Source organism: Petaurus breviceps, unplaced genomic scaffold (assembly GCF_028583685.1).
Source record: "Petaurus breviceps papuanus isolate PSGF00001 unplaced genomic scaffold, PetGlider_PUasm1.0 90683, whole genome shotgun sequence".
Classification (NCBI taxonomy): domain Eukaryota; kingdom Metazoa; phylum Chordata; class Mammalia; order Diprotodontia; family Petauridae; genus Petaurus; species Petaurus breviceps.
The window spans coordinates 911,264-933,457 of NW_027187308.1; the positions used below are offsets into that span (position 1 = coordinate 911,264).

Genomic DNA, 22,194 nt, shown 5'->3' on the forward strand with positions numbered 1-22,194 from the left:
GAAAAAATTCTCAGTTGGAAGTACTTATCACTGTATTTTAGTCTTTATTGAAAAGTACCACTGAAGTCCCAAAATATAGTTGTCACCATTTTCTTTGCAAATGATTGGGTTTTGAACCTTTTTTTCCTATGAAGAATCTGTGGACTGTTTTGCATGCATTTTTTTTTGGCCTTCAGTTGTCAGAAATGTGAAAGTAGCACTGATGTTTTTGAAGAGTTCATATGATTTGTATGCTTTTTAAAAAATAAAGAGTTGTCACCATATCAAGTGCACATTCCATAGTCAATTTCATTGGGTTCAACTCCTCACAGTAAAAATCAAATGACACTTTGCTGTTCAGCTGCTCTGTGAGAGTAGAATCACTACTTTGGAAAATGTCAGAGACAACACTGCCAGCTGTATGTGGGAATTATGACTACTACATATTCAGACATGCAGTGATAAGGGTCTCAGGGTCTCAGCATCATGAGGACAAGAACTGTTTCAATTTTGTCTTTGTATCTATGGCAGAACCAACAAAACTAACAATTGCAATGTTTTCCATAATGTTAAGTCTCTATAATTCCATAATCCCACCTTCTTATGTGTAAAAGGATTTAGTTTTGCTTCTTAAAATTTTATATAGAAAATTCAATCCTTCCTTACTCTAGGGATGTGTGTAAATGAATAAATATTGCTTTTATAGAATATACATGCATATATGCATTTAGACAGACATTAAAGTCATGAGTTTCTCCTTATAAGATACTTTGTATACTGGAAGGACCACCCCGCCCTGAATTTATGATCTATTTTGAAATTTCACATGTAGAATACCAAGATGGGGGGGGGGGAAGAAAAAAAAAACCAAGGACATCTGTAAGGCCTTTGATCCTTCATTTGAAAGAATGGATCAAGGCTATTCTGGCACTTGTCATTTAAATGACACAAAACCTATAAGAGTTAATTGACCCTTGTATTTTGCTTCCACCCCTAAAGGCCAGCCAAGAAATTCTTCCACTCTTTAACCAATAATAATCCCAGAGATAATGTACCTGTCTGGACTTAGACAACTCCATAGCACCTGCTAGCATCATAGAGAAGACCTTCCATGTCTTGTTTTTCAACTAACCTTTACCAAGTCAGAGAAGATTCCAATCTCATATTCTCATCTCTCTTAAGCAATTGAATCACTTTACTCAGTGATTGAAAAGTATAGATTTAGGGATGGGAAAACTGTGACCTTAATCATCCACATAAAAAAAGGATTTTTTCTGTTAAGTTTGGATTCAGTCAAAGGGCCACACTTGAGGACCTAGAGGATTGATCACATTTAACTTTGAGGCCAAAGGTTCCCAACCACTGGTATAGATTCAGAAACTGACATAGCAAATTATACATTGCTCCTCAATAATCATCATCCTGAAACTTCTTTTTTTCCTATTAAAAAAGGGACATCTGGAAAGCCATCTTTGAAGTTGCTATAGGACTTCAGTCTGGGTAGCTGCCAAACCATCATCTCAATTTTGATACAGTTTTGGAAGCCCAGGATCCCATTCTGTATTGTGTGTGGGCTTCCCTTTTTGCCTCAGGTCCCATATAAGCATTTATCTGGAGAGGCATTTGCTACAAAATAAAGGGATGGAAGTGCAGAGGTAAAAAAGATCAAGTCACATTTTCAAAGTCTTAGAATTTCATTTACTTTACAATGAATGCTCTAATTTAGTGCCTACCATAGTACCTAGCATAATGCATGAAACATAAGTGATATTTAATAAATGCTTGTGGAATGAATTAATCAATGTATTCATATGTAAAAAAGGTAGAGTAGTGTTCTTAAACCTAGGTTATAGTGTTTTAAGAAAAACACCTTGAAATCTTTAAAACCCTATATGAATGTCTGTTGTTTTGGTATTGTGATAATGATGATAGAGAAAAAGAACTAGATAAATAAATAATAGAGTTACAGGTATATACAATTTGTATTAATCTCTTACTATTTTACAGTTACTATGCTAAGCACATTTGGAGGAAACAAGATAATCCCTGACCACAAGGAATTTATATTTTAATTGGGGAAGACCACACATAAAGGGGAGCTTGAAGGTGGGAGATGGATTACATGATTTGGACATGATCCTGAAGGGAGGTAGAGGCCTTGACCTAGGCAAGACAAGGTGAAATCTCACCTATCCCAACTCAGTGTAGTGTCAGAGGTGGAGCCCAAGTTTCCAGTGGAGGGAGGGATGTGGGAATGATATCAGGAGTGCAGGGAGCAAAGTGTTGAGATAGATGGTTTATCTGTCTATCTTGGTTACATCACATGGGATAAACAAGAGGCAGGGATCACAATTAATTGAACTACATCATTTGGCCCTAAACATTATTATCATTCAATTGAACTATGTCAAGCATGAGACATCTTTAAAGATAATGTGGGTCAGAAACCTAGTTCACTGAATTCTAATCAGGAAACCTATATCTAGAAAAAAAATACACTGAAGAAATGAAATAAAATGAAAAGATGGACTTTGTTTCCCACCAAGTTACTGCTGTGTAAGCTTTATCAAAGTATTGGTTCAGTTAAAACAAGGCCTGCTGTCATAGATTCTTTGTACCATGCTGTGGCAAACTTCAATTATCGTGATATTTAAATGTGAACATCATAGTTTTTTGGCATGTGAGTACTATCTTGGTGTATGTCACCATTGATGGGCCTGGACCCTAAATGGCTCATTATTTTTGCCTATGTGGCTGCCTTCCATAAGGTTTGAATTAGAAATCATATTTGCTAAAAGAGAGAGAGAGACCTTTTTAAAGAGCTTGGTAAAGGTGTTTCAAGTTTTAATAGTGTTTTGAATATATTTTCAATATTTTCAAATTGAAGGGAAGAGAAAAGGGACTGGGACACTTAGCAAATGTTTTGTGACAGCAGACTTTTAGTTATGTCCTTTTGTTGGCTGTTTAGCAGCCATAAGTGTCCAGATTTGTGCCCTGTGTGTTCTTTATAAAAAAAAGATTCCTTCACTATTTCTCTTATTTTTTTTCTGAACTATACCTAAGATGAGGCTCAGACAACATTCTCTTTTCCTGGGGGTCTCCCTAGACCAATGGACAAAGTTTTACAGTGTCTGGTGAGATGAAAAGCACATACCAGACTAAGATTAGGTTTTGTGGGAGGGGGACAGAGGCAAGCTTTTATGTCTGCCCCTCTTTCCAGCCTTCCCAATTCATGAAGTTTGGGGGTGCTTGCACAGACAGGAGACTTAGTACTCCACTGACCACATATTTTGTGGACATTAGTCACTATTGCAGGAGCTCATGGGTAATGGGTGGAAGTAAGAGTCTTCACAAGTCTTCTAGAAATATGAATGGTGAATTCACATGGTATCTGGAAATTTCAGTTCCAAGAACACCAGACTCAATACTTGCACTATTGAGAGGCAACAAAATATTCTACCAAAACACAGTTAACTGGTTCTCTCCAACTGGCTATTGGTCTGGAGATGTTACCAGGTACAATTATGGTATTGTCTTAAAGTGCAAAGAAAGGAAGTGACCAGAAATGGGAATTGATACATTAGTAATTGAGAATAATTCCCAAGAGATCAGTTGTGCTACCTGTTTGATAATAGTGGAGTGAGCACAAAAGAGAAAATGGGACACTTTGGTCAGTGTATATAACCAACGTGGTGGTGAAGAGAGGTAAATATACTTTAAATTCAAGGATATGAAATCCAAATTAGTAGTTAGGAGTGTAGACAAAGGCTCTGTGTGTATGTGTGTGTATGTATGTATATATGTATGACTGCATCAATGAGTACATGACCTTATCACATTGTTATTCTCTCAGTATAGATCCCAGTCCATCCATGATTTCTCAGCCAGTGCCATGTTTTCCCATAGATGCTACTCAAAGCATACACTCAAAATACGTACTCTATCTCTCTGTCTATCTATCAACTGTTTAGGCCTCTCAGTTAAATCCTAATTCAGAATAACAGTTTGAAGGCTCATGGATCTTTCTACCTTTCCCAGGAGACATATACATGCAGGAATATCTGTGGAAGTTTTCATCATCAATGGATTCCCCTAACATAGGAGGACCTCGGTTCTCTCACTGTACAGTATTTGAACCTAGTTACAGTTATATTATGATCACTCTTACTTTATGATCTCTTTTATCTTTGTACAGCAGCATACCCACAAATTTAAGAACTTAGGTGCTGTGGGTTTGAATCTACCTTAGTACTCTTGAATCTGAATTTGTGGGATAACCCAACAATTCTATTGCTGTGAGACATAATACACCCATAAGTCAAATCTCGACATTGCTTCTTGACCAGTAGTGTCACCTGGATCTGTTTCTTAATGAGTTTTTTAACTAATTGTAGGTATTCAAGATGATGCTTATCGGTTAGGGCCATAGTGAAATACTGAGTTCCTTTAAGATAATATTGCCTCGTATCAAAGACACTTTTTTGTGAAAATCACCTCCTTTTGCCATATCATATAGGTTCTTTTAAAAAGTGATGATTTTCACTTCAAATTCTAATAAATACCAAACAAAATTTTTTTTTTCATATGCAACATAGAAGTCTTAGTATAATTTAATTAATTTAATTTAGTTTCTGGGATAAAGCAATTTTGAGTAAAGTATGACAAACTGTAGTTAACTGTGAGAAAGTGTAGCTTGTAAAGATATGTTCAAACTGCCTGTTTCCACCAGGACTTCGAATAAACTAAGAGGAGGGCAATGTTGAATTAACTCTTGAAACAATTCCTCATTCATGACTAGAATTTCTCAGGAAATTTTCAGGTAATCAATGAAGCATTCTTACAGTAATTTATATAGTTGTGAATCTTGGAACACTACCAGCTCCAAAGAATTAGGTATGGGCAACTCAAAATACAGGGAAACTAGGTGATACAGCAGATAGAGTGCTGGACCCAGAGTAAGGTCTCCTCCTGAGTTCCAATCTGGCCTCTGACAGTTACTAGCTATGTGAGCTGGTCAATTCACTTACCCTGTTTGGCCTCAGTTTCCTCATCTGTAAAATGAGCTAGAAAAGGGAATGTCTTATCATACCAGTATTTTCCAAGAAAACTCTAAAAGGGGCCACTAAGATTTGGATATAACTGAAAAATTACTAAACAACAAAAAATCCAAAATGCAATGGAGAACATAAATAGTATATTTTTAGTAATGAACTGGATGCAAGAAGTACATGTAAGAGATATCATCTAGGAAAAGTATGATTAGAAAAGGAAGTGAGTCAGTCACTTAGCAAGAGGAAAGGATCATAGCTGGATAACCTAAATGGTGACCTGGTATATAAAAAATAGAAAAATACTTAAGAAATTTTCAGATATATTGAATGTATTCTCTGAATTCTGTCTATGGGAAAGCATGACACAGATTGATAAGTCATGGATCAGTTATGATCTGTATTGAGTAAAAAACTATGACATTAAAGTCATGTACCCATTTACATAGTAAAATATAACAAGTGAGCATCTAGAGATAAGATGTCCATGTCATAAAATAATGAATATGTAGGAAACTTCAGTAAAAGAGGGAGGTCCTTGTACTCATAATGATTGGCCTTGATATGAAATATTCTCCCTTCTGGGATTTGACCCTCAGTCCTTGGTGTCCAAACAAGCACTTTTGTAGTTTTGTTACTCATGTTTATATTGGCACAGTTTGTATCATAGAACATCATCTGGGGAGTATATAGGGTTATCATTCAGATATACAATTACCTTCTGTTTTGTCTGGTCTTGGAAAATTGCTTTCTTCAATTTCTGAAAGGTAGCAAACATTACAGAGCCCAAATGAATAGTCTGTTCATACCGGGTAAGTCTTGTAAATTATAGTTTTCTATTTATCCCTGGGATAAGTGCAAAATAGGCTACATGATCTCTAGTCCATCATATTAAAACTGAGAGGTGGCCCAACTGATCCAAAAGTTCTGAGATCAATAGGAGGTATTATGGATAATGATCCCATTACAGTCATAGTTCAGGGTTAGCCTTTCACTCTTCTTTTACCAAAAGCACCAGTCCACCTGTGGGTAATATGGATGAATAGATGAACTTTTTTTAGAGACTTGAAAATTCCTAAGGGTATAGGTGTTCAGATCAGTCAGTGAATATGAACGTGTTCCTGAGATTAATCTAAGATTTAAGACAAAAAACCCTAGTCGTTTGGTGTTTGTCATTGTTAGGTGGGCCACAGAAAAGTTGGAAATTAATATAGTAGATTTGTCTTGGTCATTGGGAATTATCTTAAAGTGGAATTACAGTTAAAAATTGGTCTGAGTCAAGAATCAGGTCACCTTTCTACCTAAATTAATTTATGTATTCAGGGCCATACCATTCAAACTATCAAAAAAAATTTTGATAGCTAGAAAAAAATTATCATCAGAATTAATTGGGAAGAACAAAAGGTCCAGAATATCAAGGGAATTAATGAAAAGAAATGCTGGGGAAGGTGGCCTAGCCAACCAGATCTTAATTTGAATTATAAAGCAGCAATCATCAAAACCATTTGGTGCTGGCTAAGAAATAGAGGGGTAGATCACTGGAATAACTTAGGTATACAAGACACAGTAGTCAATGATTATAGCAATCTACTATTAGATAAACCTAAAGACCCCTGGTTCTGGGATAAGAACTCACTGTTTGACAAAAAATGCTGGGAAAACTGGAAAAATAGTATGGCAGAAACTGGGCGTAGACCAACATTTGACACCATATACTAAAGTCCAAATGGGTACACAATCTAGGTATAAAGCTCAAAAGATAGGAGCAAGGAATGGTTTATCTGTCAGATTTATGGAGATTGGAGGAATTTATGACCAAACAAGAGATAGAGAACATTATGAAATGCAAAATGGATAATTTTGATTACATTAAATTGAAAAGTTTTTCCACAAACAAAGCCAATACAACCAAGATTAGGAGGGAAACAGAAAACTGGAAAGAATTTTTACCAGCAGTATCTCAGATAAAGGCCTCATTTCTAAAATATGTAGACAACTGAGTCAAATTTACAAGAATACAAGTCATTCCCCAATTGATAAATGGTCAAAGGATATGAACAGGCAGTTTTCAGAGGAAGAAATTAAAGCTATCTATAGTCATGTGAAAAAATGCTCTAAATAAGTATTGATTGGAGAGGTGCAAATCAACAACTCTTAGGTACCACATTATACCTATCATATTGACTAACATGACAAAACAGGAAAATTATAAATGTTGGAGAAGATGTGGGAATGTTGGAACACTAATACATTGTTGGTGGAATTATTGGCCTTATCCAACCATTCTGGAGAGCAATTTGGAACTGTGCCTAAAGGGCTTTAAAAATGTGCATGCCCTTTGACCCAGGAATACCTAGGGCTGTATCCCTAAGATATCATAAAAATGGGAATAGGGTTCATGTGTACAAAAATATTTATAGCAGCTTTTTTAATGGTGACCAAGAGCTGAAAATAAAGGGGATGCTCATCAATTGGGGAATGACTGAACAAGTTGTGGTATATGAATGTAATGGAATTCTATTGTGGTATAAGAAATGATGGCAGACTTCAGAGAAACCTGGAAAGACATATGAACTGATGCTGAGTGAGGGGAGCAGAACCAGGAGAATATTATACACAGTAACAGCCAAGATTTTTGAGAACTGATTTTGAAAGACTTAGCCCTTTTCAGCAATACAAAGACCTAAAACAATTCTAAAACAGCATATGATGGAAAATTCCAGCCACATCCAGAGAAAAAAACTATGGAGTTGGAATGCAAAACGAAGTAGACTATTTTCTTTTTTGTTTGTTTTGTTTTTCTTTCTCATTGTTTTTCACATTTGTTATAATTCTTCTATGCAACATGACTAATGTGAAAATGTGTTTAAAAGGTATGTATGTGTAGAGTCTGTATCAGATTGCAAGTGGTCTTGGAGAGGGAGAAGGAAGGGAAAGGGAAAATGTAAAATTTAGGGAAGTGAATATTAAAAACTAAAAATAAATAATTTAACTAAAAAAAGATCTATAGAAAAAAATACCCCAGAACTGTCAGAAAATTGGATATAGTAATATATAGTAATTGGATATAGTAATTTACTATAAAATTGGATATAGTAATATACCATAAAGAGAAAAGAGAAGTAAATCTGCAGCTCTCAAATGACCTGGATTTGAATCCTGAGTCTAGCATTTGCTACCTATGTGATTTTGGCAGACTGTACAATGCTAGATCAAAATGTTAATTATTATTAGATCTAGAGATGGGAGAAACCTCAAAGGCTGTCTTGTTCATGTGTCTAAGGTCATCGAAAAACTAAATATCAAAGGAAAGATTGAAAGAAAGGCTTTCAGGTTTAAAAAAAAGAGACAGAATCTAGTCCATTTATCTAATTTTCACGAGGAACTTTTTGGTGACTAAAGTTAACTCATCTGTTCTTAGTCAACTCAAGAAGCATTTATTAAGGACCTACTATGTGCCAGGCACTGGTCTAAGTGCTGGGGATATAAAGAAAAGAAAAATCGTCCTTTCTCTCAGGGAGCTCACAGTCTAATAGTGAAGACAGCATGAAAACAATTACTTACAAACAAGATACGGACAGGATAAACTGGAGAGAATCTCTAATGAAATGGACTCCAACTGCCACCCAAATCAATCTGTTTATCCCTATGCTAGTAACAACTGTTTTTTGAGACTTATCTCTCTATCTTGACCAGGCTTGAAGTACAGGGGGTACTCATGGACCTAAATCTATGGCTGATCAGCACTATAGCTTGATGCTGGACTTTGTGTAGAGATGTATCTATCTACCTAGTCCGCTGAAGCTCAAGAGATGCATAGTGACAGATATCACAGGTGTGAACTACCATGTGTTTTAACAGCTCTTAAGAGATACTATAGCTGGGAATGAAGCTTCATGGAAACCTGTTTCAGGGAGAGCTTCTATGATCACCGATTTCTTGTTCAGTCCTTTCTTTTCTTGGCAAAGATACTGAAGGGATTTGCCATTTCCTTCTCTAGTTAATTTTTTAAATAAAAAAAAAACTGAGGTAAACAGGCTTAAGTGACTTGCCAAGGGTCATACAGGTCTAAGGTCAGATTTAAACTCAGAAAGATGAGTCTTTCTGACTTCAAGCTTGGCACTCTATAACCCCATAGTCACCAATAGGAAATATCTAATTTGATAGCCTATAATTTTGGACTAGCATGAGTGGAAATTTGGAACTGGATTATAGGATCTTATATTTGGAGCCAGAATGAATTTTAAAGGCCACCAAATACAACTCATCTCTACCATTTTTCGGATGAGGAGATTAAGGCACAGAAACTAGTCCAGTGTCATACAGCTAGTAAATATCTGATTCAGCATTCACAAGCAGAACTTACTTACTCTACTTCCCAATCTATGGCAACTATACCACAGTACCTCTAAGGCAAGGGTTGTTTGTTTGTTTTACAGGTATTTCATACTAGAAAACCATTCAAAAGAGTTAATGGGGTATTAACATCAAATGTTTAGAGCTTGGAAATCAAGTCCAACCTTCTTTTTTTGCCCTGATATATGGTCAGTGTTGTAAAGGTGCCATGCACAGCTGATAAACATGTATGTTTCTTTCTGTTCCCATTCAATAATTTCCAGAAATCTACCATATCTTGGTTGTTGATTGTTCAGTCATTTTAGTCATGTCTGATTCTTTGTGACCCCATTTAAGGTTTTCTTGGCAAAGATACTGGAGTGGTTTGCCATTTCCTTCTCCAGCTCATTTTACACATGAGGCTTAAGGAACTACAGAGGGTCACACAGCTAGTAAGTTTCTGAGACTGGATTTGAATTCAGGTCTTCCTGACTCCAAGTCTGTCATTCTATCTAACTATACCACCAGCTGCCCCTAGCTACTATATATAACTTCTTCAAAATTCTAGTCAGGGTCTTAAATTAATTATTGTTTATTTTAAGTTAGATTTTTCGCACTCTGAAAAGGGTCCATTGAACTTCCCATTCTACTATTATAGTTTTACTGATGTCTCCCTGTAACTCATTTATACTTTCCTTTAAGTACTTAAATGCTGTTATTTAGCATTTACATGTTATCTACTGTTATAAATTCATTGACTCAAAGTCCTTTCAGCAAAATGTAGTTTGTCAATTTATCTCTTTTATCCAAGTCTATTTTTGCTGTTGCCTTTTCTGAAACCAGGATTGCTACCCTCTGCCTTTTTGAATTCAGCTAAAGCATAATAGATTTTTATCTATTCCCCTCATTTTAACTGTTTGAGTTTTTCCCTTTCAAGTTTATTTCTTGTAAACAAATATTTTTGCATTCTGCTTTCTAAACCATTCTTCCATTTTATTCTGGTTTTTTTTTTTTTTGGTGATTTCATCAAATTTTGTTTGCAGTGATGATAATTAATTGTGTATTTTTTCCATCCTATCTTGTGTACTTTTTCCTCTCCTTGCTCTTCTACTCTATTTTAAAAAGAAGAGGGTCAAGGAACAGGAATGTGCCCAGCACCAATGTTCAATACTGTGCTTGTTGCAAAGAGTTTGACCACTTCAAATTCCCTGTCTCTCTTATCTTCCCCTATAGAGATTCAAAACACATAGTCTTACCTTATCTTTCTTTTTTGTTTGGTTGTGAGCCTGACTGTCCTATGTCACCTAGGCTGGAAGCAGAGTGACTATTCACAGACTAGATTCCACTACTAACCAGCAAGTGAGCTTGGACTTATTTTGTTTCTGACCTGGCCTCATTTGCACCTCCTTAGGCATCCTCATAGCTACTCATTCCTAAAGGATCATTATACTTGTGTCACTCTTCTTTGATGAGTTGAGATAAAATAAAGGTTCAAGTGATACCTACTCTCAGATATACATTATTAATTTGTATAGAATTCTATTTATATCCTGCAATTATATGAGATAAGTGCCCTCTTTCTACCCTTATACAACTATTTCTCCTTCTTTTAACAAAATCAGAACAGATTTTCACTTCCAGGCACCAAGATGGCAGAGTAAGCAGTAAGTAGCTGTTGCCCTTTCATATTCACCTCCAAACAACTGTAAAATAGTGCCCTAGAACAAATCCTGGAACAGCAGAGCCAGCAGAAAAATAAGGTACAGTCTTTTAGCTTGGGATACATGGAACATCAGCAAGAAAGAGCTATCTCACTCAGAGCAGCAGCAAGCACCCTGGCATCCCCAGGGTGGCTGCCAACACAGGTTCTTAGATCTGCTTTTCTAAAGAAAGCAACTCAAAATGGGTTAACAAGCTTACTTTAATCAATCAAACCTATATCATTTACTTAGTTCAGGGGGAAAAGGTCAGCAACTTCAGAGTATACAGACAGAAGTTACAAAACAAAGAAACAGATCAAGCAGACAGGCTTCCAAACTGTCCAAACATTACATCCATACCAAATTACAGTTACCAGAGAAGGAAGCATCAACAACTGGGTTTTTCAAAGCTGCGGGTCACTCAACAGCTGCCCAGAGTCTCATCCTGTCAAATCACATAACACTTCTCAAAGTAAGCCCCAAAGCAAAACCTCCCATCAGGGCTTATATAGGCTTCTCCTGACTCAGAGAATGTATAACAACCCTCTTGACCCACTGCCCAATCACAAAGCACCAAGGTGTGGGCATACCTGAAAAACAAGCCTCCCTCCACAGGCTCCAAGTTCACTTAACCTAGGGGCAAGGAAGATCTTAAAATTTGCATTTCCATTACACTCAGATAAAAGAGAGCACATTCTAATAGGAAGTATCCCAGCAAGCCCCACCTCAGCAAACTAGTGGGAGATCCTGTGCCTCAGTGAGGTGGAGTAGGCAAATGCCAACACCAAGACCCCTCACATGCCTTAGCATAGCCAGGGAAATTGGCAGACTCCAACTCTGAGAACCACTATGTGCTTCAGCATAGCCAGGGCAAGCAGGCACTCTTCAGTGGCCAGACCTCCAAGTGCTTTAGTGTAGCCCCAAGGAAATGCAGAAAAACCCTCCTGGACAGCCACAGTGTGCAATGACTGACTTTGATAGACTTAGATCTTCTCAGCAGTGCAAGAACCTAAAACAATTACAAAGGACTCATGATGGAAAGTGCCATCTATATCTAGAGAAAGAACTATGGAGTCTGAATGCAGAACATTGCAGACTATTTCTTTTTGTTTGGTTATGCTTTTTTTTTTTCTCATGGTTCCTCCTATTCATTTTAGTTCTTCTATAGAGCATGACTAATGTGAAAGTATGTTTAATGGGAATATATGTGTAGAGCCTAAATTGGATTACATGCCATCTTGGGGAGGGAAGAGAGAAGGGAGTGGGAAAAATATTTAAAACTTATGGAAGTGAATGTTGAAAACTAAAAAGAAATAAATTAAAAAGAATAATAAAAACCCCACCAGGCCTCAGCACATTCCAGATACCACCACTAGGACCATAGCTCAACACCAAACTGCTAGACCCCCTCCAGCAGTGCCAGACACCCACCACCCCACTCCTCAACATAGCACCAGATACAAGGGTGCCCCTTGGGCCTCAGGACATTAGAGCCTCAGGACAAGTAGCCAGAAACAGCAGCCATTACCACAAGAAACCCAAGACAGAGCCCTTCTAACCTGGGAGCAGAGATCGATTTTATATTTATTTTTAAAAATTTTTTAGCTCTTCATTTTTCAAATGTTTTATTAAATTCTGATTTTCATCATTGATTTCCATAAGATTTTGAGTTACAAATTTTCTCCCTGTTTTTCCCCAACCCACTGCCCCAAAATAGCAGTCCCACAGGATATCCTTTCCTCCAATCTGCTCTCTCCCATATTTTCTCCCTTTTGACTTTTCCAGTGGATCTCTATGCCCCAGTACCTGTATATCTTATTTCCCAATCACATGTAAAATAGTATTAATAATAATAATATATATATATATATATATATATATATATATATATGTGTGTGTGTGTGTGTGTGTGTGTGTGTGTGTATTTAAACATTGATTTTAAAATTTTGAATTCCAGATTCATTCCCTTCCTCCCTTGTCACCCACACTTACTGGGAAGATAAGCAGTTCACTATAGGTTGTGCATGTGTGGCTAATGCAAAACAATAAAATAGTAGATATATTGTAAAAGACTGACTATATTTCCCACCCTCCTATCCCACCTCTCACTTATTCTATTCTCTGCTTTGATCCTGTCCCTTTTCAAAAGTGGGTGCTTCCAACTTCCCTCCCCCCCAGCCTCCTCTCCCTTCCATCATCCCCCCTCACATTCCCTTCCCCCCTACTCTCCTGTGTAGGGTGAGATACCCTATTTAGTGTGTATTTCATTCCCTCCTCAAGCCAAATTCAATGGGAATAAGGTTGACCCATTCCCTTTTGCCTTCCTATTCTTCCCCTCCATTGTAACCATTTTCTCTTGCCTGTTCTATATGAGATAGTTTACCCCATTCTGTCTCTCCCCATCTCCTCTCATTATATTCCTCTCTCACCTCTTAATTTCACCTTTAAAGTATCATCCCTTCCTGTTAAGTTGGTCCTGTGCCCTCTATCTATGTATACCTGTAAACATATATACACAGATTCACATATCTATTCATATGTCCACATACCCTCATATATATATATTTCCATTCCCTTCAACTACTGAGAAAGGTTCCATAAGTTACAATTATTGTTTTTTTTTTTGTGTAGGAATGTTAATAGTTCAACTTTGATAAGTTCCTTATGATTTCTTTTCCCTGTTTACCTTCTCATGCTTCTCTTGCTTCTTGTATCTGAATGTCAAATTTTCTATTCAACTCTGGTTTTTTCATCAAGAATGCTTGAAAGTCCTCTATTCCACTGAATGACCATATTTTCCCCTGAAACATGATACTCAGTTTTGCTGGGTAGATGACTCTTGGTTTTAATCCCAGCTCCTTTGACCTCCGGAATATCATATTCCAACCCCTTCTATCCCTCAGTGTAGAAGCTGCCAGATCCTGGCTTATCCTGATTGTCTTTCCACAATATTCAAATTATTTCTTCCTGGCTGCTTGTAATATTCTCTCCTTAATCTGGGAATTGTGGAACCTGGCTATAATATTCCTAAGAAGTTTCTTTTTGGGATCTTTTTCAGGAGGTGATCGGTGTATTCTTTCAACCTCTATTTTGCCCTCTGGTACTAAAACACCAGGGCAGTTTTCTTTGAGAACTTCCTGGAGGATGATTTCTAGTTTCTTTCTTTGATCATGGCTTTCAGGTAGTCCAATAATTTTTAAATTATCTCTCCTGGATCTATTTTCCAGGTCAGTGGTTTTCCCATGAGATATTTCACATTGCCTTCTATTCTTTCATTTGTTTGGATCTGTTTAACAGCATCTTGATTTCTCATAAAGTCATTAGCTTCCATGTGCTCCAATATAATTATGAAGCAATGATTCTCCTCATTGAGCTTTTAAGATTCTTTTTTCCATCTGGCAAATTTGGCTTTTTAAGGCATTCTTCTCCTCCTTGCCTTTTTGAGCCCCTTTTGCTATTTGAGTTAAGCTGTTTTTTTAAGGTGTTATTTTCCTCAGTCAGGCTGTTGACTCTCATTTCATAATTTTCTTGCATCGTTCTCATTTCTCTTCCCAATTTTTCCTCCACTTCTCTTATGTGCTTCTTAAGGTGCTCTATGCCCTGTAACCAGCTCTTATTTTCCTTTGAAGCTTTTGGTCCAGGAATTCTGACTTCACTGTCTTCTTCCTGTTCCATGCTTTGTTCCTTTTTGTCCCCAAAATAAGAGTCTGATGTTGGAATCTTCTGTCTGCTTTGTTTCCTTTGCCTGGTCATGTCACCCCTCAGTCATTTGACCCCTGGGCTTTTTGCCACAGTAGGACTCTGCCACCAGACAGGGGAACTTTCATCCCAAACACTGGGGTTTTCTCAGCTGCCAGAGGTATTAGATGGGTGCCCTCTCAGAGGTCTCCACATGCTCTGGCAAACTAGACACACACCCCGGGACCTCTACCATAGACTGCAATCCAGATCCAAGAAGGTTAAAGCAAAAGCATTACCCCTCAGACTGGTGCTTGGTCCCCCTACACTCTTCAGGCCAGGAGCTGAAGCTGCCACATGGTGCTGGCTGGCTGTGCTGGCGTCTCAGTGGCTTCTTGCCCCCGGGGGCAAAAGCCACTCACTCCTCTTACTTGGTCCCAAAGCCCAGACTGCACTGACCTCTCATTTTGTTCTTCACAATTATGTGTTGATAAATCTGGAAACGGCCACAGCTGCTGCTGATCTGGAGTCCCTCTGACTTGGGGCTGGTCAGGCTCCCTGAGTGCTGTGCTGGCTGATTCCTAGGGGCCTGCTGGGCTGCCCTCAGTGGGAGGTTAGCTTCTCTGTGTCATTTTGTGGGTTCTGCAACTCCAAAATTTGTTTAGAGTCCCCTTTTTGCATGGATTGGGGAAGGTCAAACCTGGAGCTGCAGGGAGGTCCTGCTTCTATTCCGCCATCTTGTAGAGATCGATTTTAAAATAAAGGAAAAAGGCCAAAAAGCAAAGATGAGCACAAAACCACAAAAAAGAGTCTGATCATAGAAAGTTATTATGGCAATGGGGAAGACCAAGATATACCCTCAGAAGAGGACATTAGTGTCAAAATGCCTATGGGTCAAACCCCAAAGAAAAATGGGAAGTGGTCTCAAATCCAGAAAGAACTTATTGAAGAACTCAAATAGGTGCTTAAAATTCATATAAAGGAGGTAGAAGAAAAATTGGGAAAATAAATGAGAATGATAAAAAAGAATTATGAAAAAATAGTCAACAGCTTGGAAAACTGCTTACAAAATAGAATTGGTCAAATAGAAAAGGAGATACAAAAATCCACTGAGGAAAACAACTCCTTAAGGAATACAACTGGCCAAATGGAAAGAAAGTATAAAGCTAATTGAGGAAAACAATACTTTAAAAGTTAGAAGAGGGAAAGTGGAAGCTACTGGTTCTGTAAGATACCAAGACTCATACAAATTGAAAAGAGTGAAAAAAATAGAAGAAAATGTAAAATATTTCATGGGAAAATCAATAAAGGGGAGTCAATATCAGGATCACTGAACCACCTAAAAGCCATAATCAAAAAGGAGGACCTGGATAGCATTTTTCAAGAAATTATCAAGGAGAACTGTCCTGATGTCTGGGAACAAGAGGGCAAAATAGGTATTGGAAGAATCCATTGATCACCTCAGGCAAGAGACCTCAAAATAAAAACTAGGAACATTATAACCAAATTTCTGAACTATCAGATTGAAGGAAGAGCACCACAAGTAGCCAGACAGAAGGAAATGCCTCAGATATCGGATAGTCACAATCAGGATTACACGGAGTTGGCAGCTGCACCATTAAAGGATCAGATGTCATGGAACACAATGTTCTGGAAGGCAAATGAAGTAGGACTACAACCAAGAATCACTTACCTGGCAAAATTAAGCATAATGCATCAAGGGAAAAAATGGTAATTCAACAAAATGAAAGTATTTCAAGCTTTCATAAGTAGATGACCAGAACTAAACCAAAAATATAACCTCTACTATAAACAGCTAAAAAGGAAAAAGAAAATCAAAGCATAAGAAAATCACTTCCAGATCCTTTATCTTATTTGTTTCCCTCTATGACTGCTGATTGCATTAAGGTTCTTAGGGGAAGTGCAAGTGTTATATCCCCTTTCCCACTAATGAGAATATAAGCACTTCATCTTTATAATATTCCTTCCAATTGCTTAGTTATAATCACCTTTTTATATTTATCATTACTCCCATATTTGTATTTCAAAGTTTCTATTCAATTCTCCATTTGTTTTTAAAATTGGGGTAATTTGAAGGTCCATTTTACCTTGTAAGTTTTTTCTGGGTCTTTTGCTTCTGGATTGGTATATTATACATTCTTTTTTCTTTTATACTGACAGCTGCTGAATCTTGTATGATTTGACATAAATCTGACTGTTCTCAGTATTTGAACTCTTTATTTCCAATTGTTCATTATTTTTCCTTTGACCTTGGAGCTCTGGATTTTGGCTATAGCATTGCTTGCCTTTAAAAAATATATTAGGAAATATCTCAAGAGGCAATTAGTGGATTTTTTTTTCCTATTTTTACTTTGTTGTCTGTTTCTGAAAATGCTGGGCAGTTTTCTTTTATGATTTCTTTATGATATCCAGGGTATTTTTTTTTTTGGTCATGACTTTCAGGGAATCCAGTTTTTCTTAAATAATCTCTCCTTAATTTCTTTTCTAGGATAGTTAGTTTCAATGTGATGCCTTATATTTTCTTCTATTCTTTTTCAGTCTTTTGACTTTGTTTAATATTTTTTTGCCATTTAATGGAACCATTAACTTTGACTTAGCACATTATAATTTTCAAGAAGTCTGTTATTTGGATTGAATTTTGTGCCTCTTCAGCTGAGCTATCCTATTTTCATATCTTTCCTCTTAAGTTCTCATTTCTTTTCTAATTTTTCCATCAAAAGAACTTATATAATTTAGAAAATAATTTTAATTCCTTTTAAAAAGTCTGTCAGGGATGGCTAGGTAGCACAGTGAATAGAGCATAGGTCCTGGAGTCAGGAGGACCTGAGTTCAAATCTGGCCACAGACACTTTACAATTACTAGCCATGTGACCTTGGGCAAGTCACTTAACCACAATTGCCCTACCCTTCCCCCCTCCAAAAAGCAAAAAATAAAAAAAAAGTCTTTTGTCATTACTTTTAGGGATTCTTACTGTTCTTGTGGCCAAGTTTTTTTTTTTTTTTTGAGTATTTGCTTGTATACATTTTGGAGTTATTCTCCTGTTTGGGGTTTTTGGTCTTGCCATCTCTGCCTTCATAAAATCTCTCTTTTGTTGCTGTTTGTTTATTTACTTATTCTTCTAATCTCACTTCCTGGCTTGTCTTATCTGGTTATGACCACCATATTCTTCTTATATTAGGTGTTGTCTTCTTTAAGGATCATAGGGGTGGCTTGAACAAGTTAGCTGTAAACAGATCCCATGTAGTCATATCAGAAGCACCATCTGATTACTATCCTTTTGAGCATTAGGGATTACAAAACCTAGTTTGGATCTAGTTCCTGACTTGCCCCTGGATGATACTCTACTAGATAGCAGTTGGCTCCAGCCCTATCAATAGGCTGGAAGACTCAGCTGGTTCAAAGTGACCACATTGCTGGCCTAACCCTATTCTAGGACCACACCTGAATTGTGTACTGCTAGACTAGCTTTGTCCAGGTACCAGGGCTGAGCCCATAATCTGCTCTGAGTGTTCCTTACTGTTGACTTAGTATTATTTGGAGCCTTTGAATCTGTGTCTGTGATCACAGACCACTCCTATTCTACAGATCCTGCCCTGATCACTTGATTATGGGTTGAATTTGTAATCTTAGATTGGAAATATGATGTACTGTGATTTTTCTTTGCATTTCTCAATCATTATTTATTCTGACATACCTCTTAATCTTTGCTGGAATAGTTGTGGATGCATTTGGTCTTAACTTGTTCCTCTTATTCCACCATTTTGTCTGGTCTCCCTGCCAACCTTCTCATTTTAGAACCAAGGAAACTGAAAAGGAAAGAAGTGAACTCTGGAGGGTCACACAGCTACTTAGTATAGGAGATAGCATTTGAACCCATATCTTTTTGACTCCAAACTCATAACTCTATCCACTATTACATTATCGATTCAGAATATAAGTCATGGAATAATCACGGAGTAAAGTCTAGGAATTCTTACATTGATAAATTAGGATGTAGGGTATAATACCACTGTTGTTTTTTTTTTTTTTTTACCAGTGGTTCAGTTTGCTTGCCAAATCTCCTGTGGGCTGAGGGCCATTTTTATCTTTAGCATATATGTCAGCAGTGGGCCTTGGTAAGAGAATATATTCTGTAGGGAAATAAGAACTGTTGGGCTCCCATTTAATTCCAGGCTGCAAAAACTGTAGTTGCCAGGCAGGAGAGAACTTTGGTGGATTCTTAATGATAGAGGATCATGACAAAATGCATTTTCAGAAAGATTAATTTATTTTCCCCTTCAAAACCTCTAAATGTTCAAAACACTTCATGTATGACTAGACCTGACCCATTTTGTAGAAAGGACTTTAAAAATATTTTTTATGGTTCTTGTATTTTAACTGTTTACATAACACCTCAAAAGCCTGCACAAAACAATTCTTTTTAAATGAGATAATTATGCAAATTTCAGTATGTTAAATTCCATAGTGTTCTTGGCTTGCCTACCTTAAATGAAATAGTAGGTGCTTTTAAAAATGTGAAAGCATATATACTAAAATTGGAAGGATGCATAGAAGATTAGCATGGTCCCCGAACAAGAATAAGATACAAATTTGTAAAGCATTTCATATTTTTTTCTTTCTCAATTAGTGGGTACCAGGGGAGGATGTAAGAGGGAAAGAATGAGTATATGAAAATGAAATTTAATTTAATTAAAAATGTTTTATTAGCATTTCTTTCTATATTCATAATAACTTAAGCTTGGTAAAAGCAAGAATGGGAGAGAGTTTTCAAAACCTTTAAAGGTACCATATAGTTTTGAGGTATTTCTAAAGGATATGCTATTTTCAAAATAAATCATTGAAAAACAAATCTGAAAGGGTAGTATGGTGCATTGGTTCTCAGACTTTTTGGTCTTAGGACTCTTTTTCATTTTTCAGTTTCATTCAACTCAATAAATATTAATAAATAATAATAATAATAATAAAATTATAAAGCTTCCAAGAACTCTAAGTACTGGGGATACAAATAAGAAACCCCTGCCCTGAAGGAGTTTAAAACATAATGCAGGAAGATAATACACAAAAGGAAACTGAAAAGCAGGAGTGGGGTGGGGAACAAGGTGTACCTGGAATTGGGGCATGATGGTTTATGGAGTCAAAACCAGTAGGAAACTTGATTGAAAGAGAGGTTATGGGGAAAGTCCATATAGTAACCTGCTGTAAAAGAGAATTTAAAAATTATTGAGGACCCACCCACAAAGTTTTTGTTTATATTGCATATATTTGTCAATATTTACCATGTTAGAAACTGATATGTTTTAGTATTATTATGTAAAGAATTTTGGCCTTGTGGACCCCCCGAAGTGTCCTGGGGGCCCTCCAGTATCTCTCAATGACTGCTATACTCCTCTAATGAAAAGAGCCCAGAATCTGGAGATAGGAACCTGGATTCCCATCCTCTGTATTATACTTAATAGGTATGTGACCTTGGGCAAGTCAGTAAGTCTTTCTGTAAGTCAGTTTCCTAATCAATATTTTAAGTACCTGGATATACTTCTAGTCATTAATCTGTTCCCATTTGATAAGAAAGATAAGAAACTTGTTGGTTCCAAGCTCATATTAGCTTTTGGGGTATTCTACCACTAGCCATTGGAAAAAAATTTTTTTAAATATTTTTTCGGGGAGTTAGTAATCATTCCCTCAGGATTATCTGTTTCTAGGTCACCATAGGAACACGTTATAGATGAAACATATGGATTATTGTGGATTTATGCAATCAAAGACAGGTTTTGAGTCCCTACCACTGGCAATCTTTTTGCCTGGTTTTGCTGAATTGGCAAAAGTACTTTAGCTATACATGAGATGTATTTTTGGAAAAGAAATGATAAGCATAACAAACAATACAGACCACTTGGTTATATCCTCATAGCATCTCCCAGACTGAGAAAATAGTTATCCTGCCTTTGTCTGCCTGGAAAGAAGGAAAATGTCATTCCATTAGTCTCCCTTCACTAGTCACTTGCCTGAGTCTTCCCCCATGAGGATATTGCTCAATGAGGCCAAATCCCTAGCGTCATTGATAACTGACAAACTTATTCCTTTGTTGATTAACAGATTCCTGCTTTATGATATCTTCATTGTTTTCAATGATTCTGAGCCCTGGCTGTCATTCAAATCAATTCTCCATTCCTCACTCTCTGTTCCCTTATTCCCATCCTCATCAACCCAATCCTTTGAGGTACCTCTTCCACTGCTCTCTTTGGAATACCTGTTCTGTGGACAGCAAACTTGTTTTCATCTTAAAACTTTTCATTCTTCTTTTACATTTTTGTTCTCACTGAAATCTGAGCTCTTCTTCATGATGGTTTTTCCCTGGCCATCTTTTCCAGTACTGGCTGCATATACATTCAAATGTACTGACTTTCTAGTTGAGGTAGAGAATTTGGAATATTCCTTCTTCCCTGTTGTCACTTTCAAGCTCTCTTTCTCCCTCTATTACTCAAAACCTCTCCTTTATTTTAAAGCCTCAATCAATCTAAATTTCATTGATAATGAATGAGTTCAGTTTGACTGACACATAAACTATATACAGGGAAGCAGGAAAGAGGAATCATGATTGCAGAAAAACTTGAATGCTAGATTATAGTGTTTGGATTTTATTTACAGTACTGAGCATCAGGAAACCTTTGAAGAGTTTTGAGCAAAAGGGTAACCAGAAGCTCAACAATAAAGGTAAAACAAGAATAAGTCCTTCCCCATTATTATTTGAACTAATTCTGGAAATGCTAGCTATAGCAGTTAGATAAAAGAAAAAAAAACAAAGATGCAAACATCAATAAGACAACTAGGCAGTGCAGTAGAGAGTGCCAGGCCTGGAGTCAGGAAAGCCTAAGTTCAAATCTAGCCTTATATACTTACTAATTGTGTGATGATAGGCAAGTTACTTAAACTATTTGCCTCAATATCCTTAGCTATAAAATGAAGATAATAATAGCACCTACCTTCCAGAGTTGCTGTAAGGATCAAAAGAAATATTTTTAAAGTTCTTAGTACATGCCTGGCACATAAAAGACTCTATATAAATGTTACTGCTACTACTACTACTACTACTGAAATAAAATCAAGTCTATTTGCAGATGACAAGAGAGTGTTTTAGAGAAAAACTTAGAGGGTGAAAAAAGACACTAATTGAGATTAATAGTTTCAGCAAAGGAGCAAGATACAAAGTAAATGCACAAAATCATTAACATTCCTATGAAGTACTAAAAAAAATAGGAAGACATGATAATAATATAAATTCCCATTAGTAGTGACTATAAAATGAATAAAATATATGTGAGTTAATCTACCATGACACATGAAAGATTTACATAAAAACAATAATGCGACCTTCTTTACAGAAATAAAGGAAGAGTTAAATAATTATGTGATTATTCATGGCTAATGATGACAT

At 36.7% G+C, this 22,194-nt stretch overlaps 1 non-coding gene across 1 annotated transcript; it reads left to right on the top strand.

The window, feature by feature from the left end:
• Positions 1 to 19,262: 19,262 nt before the first annotated feature.
• LOC138144068 (U6 spliceosomal RNA) lies at positions 19,263 to 19,374 on the top strand. Its single transcript, XR_011163853.1, has one exon. It is a non-coding gene; the product is annotated as a U6 spliceosomal RNA (small nuclear RNA).
• Positions 19,375 to 22,194: the final 2,820 nt, after the last annotated feature.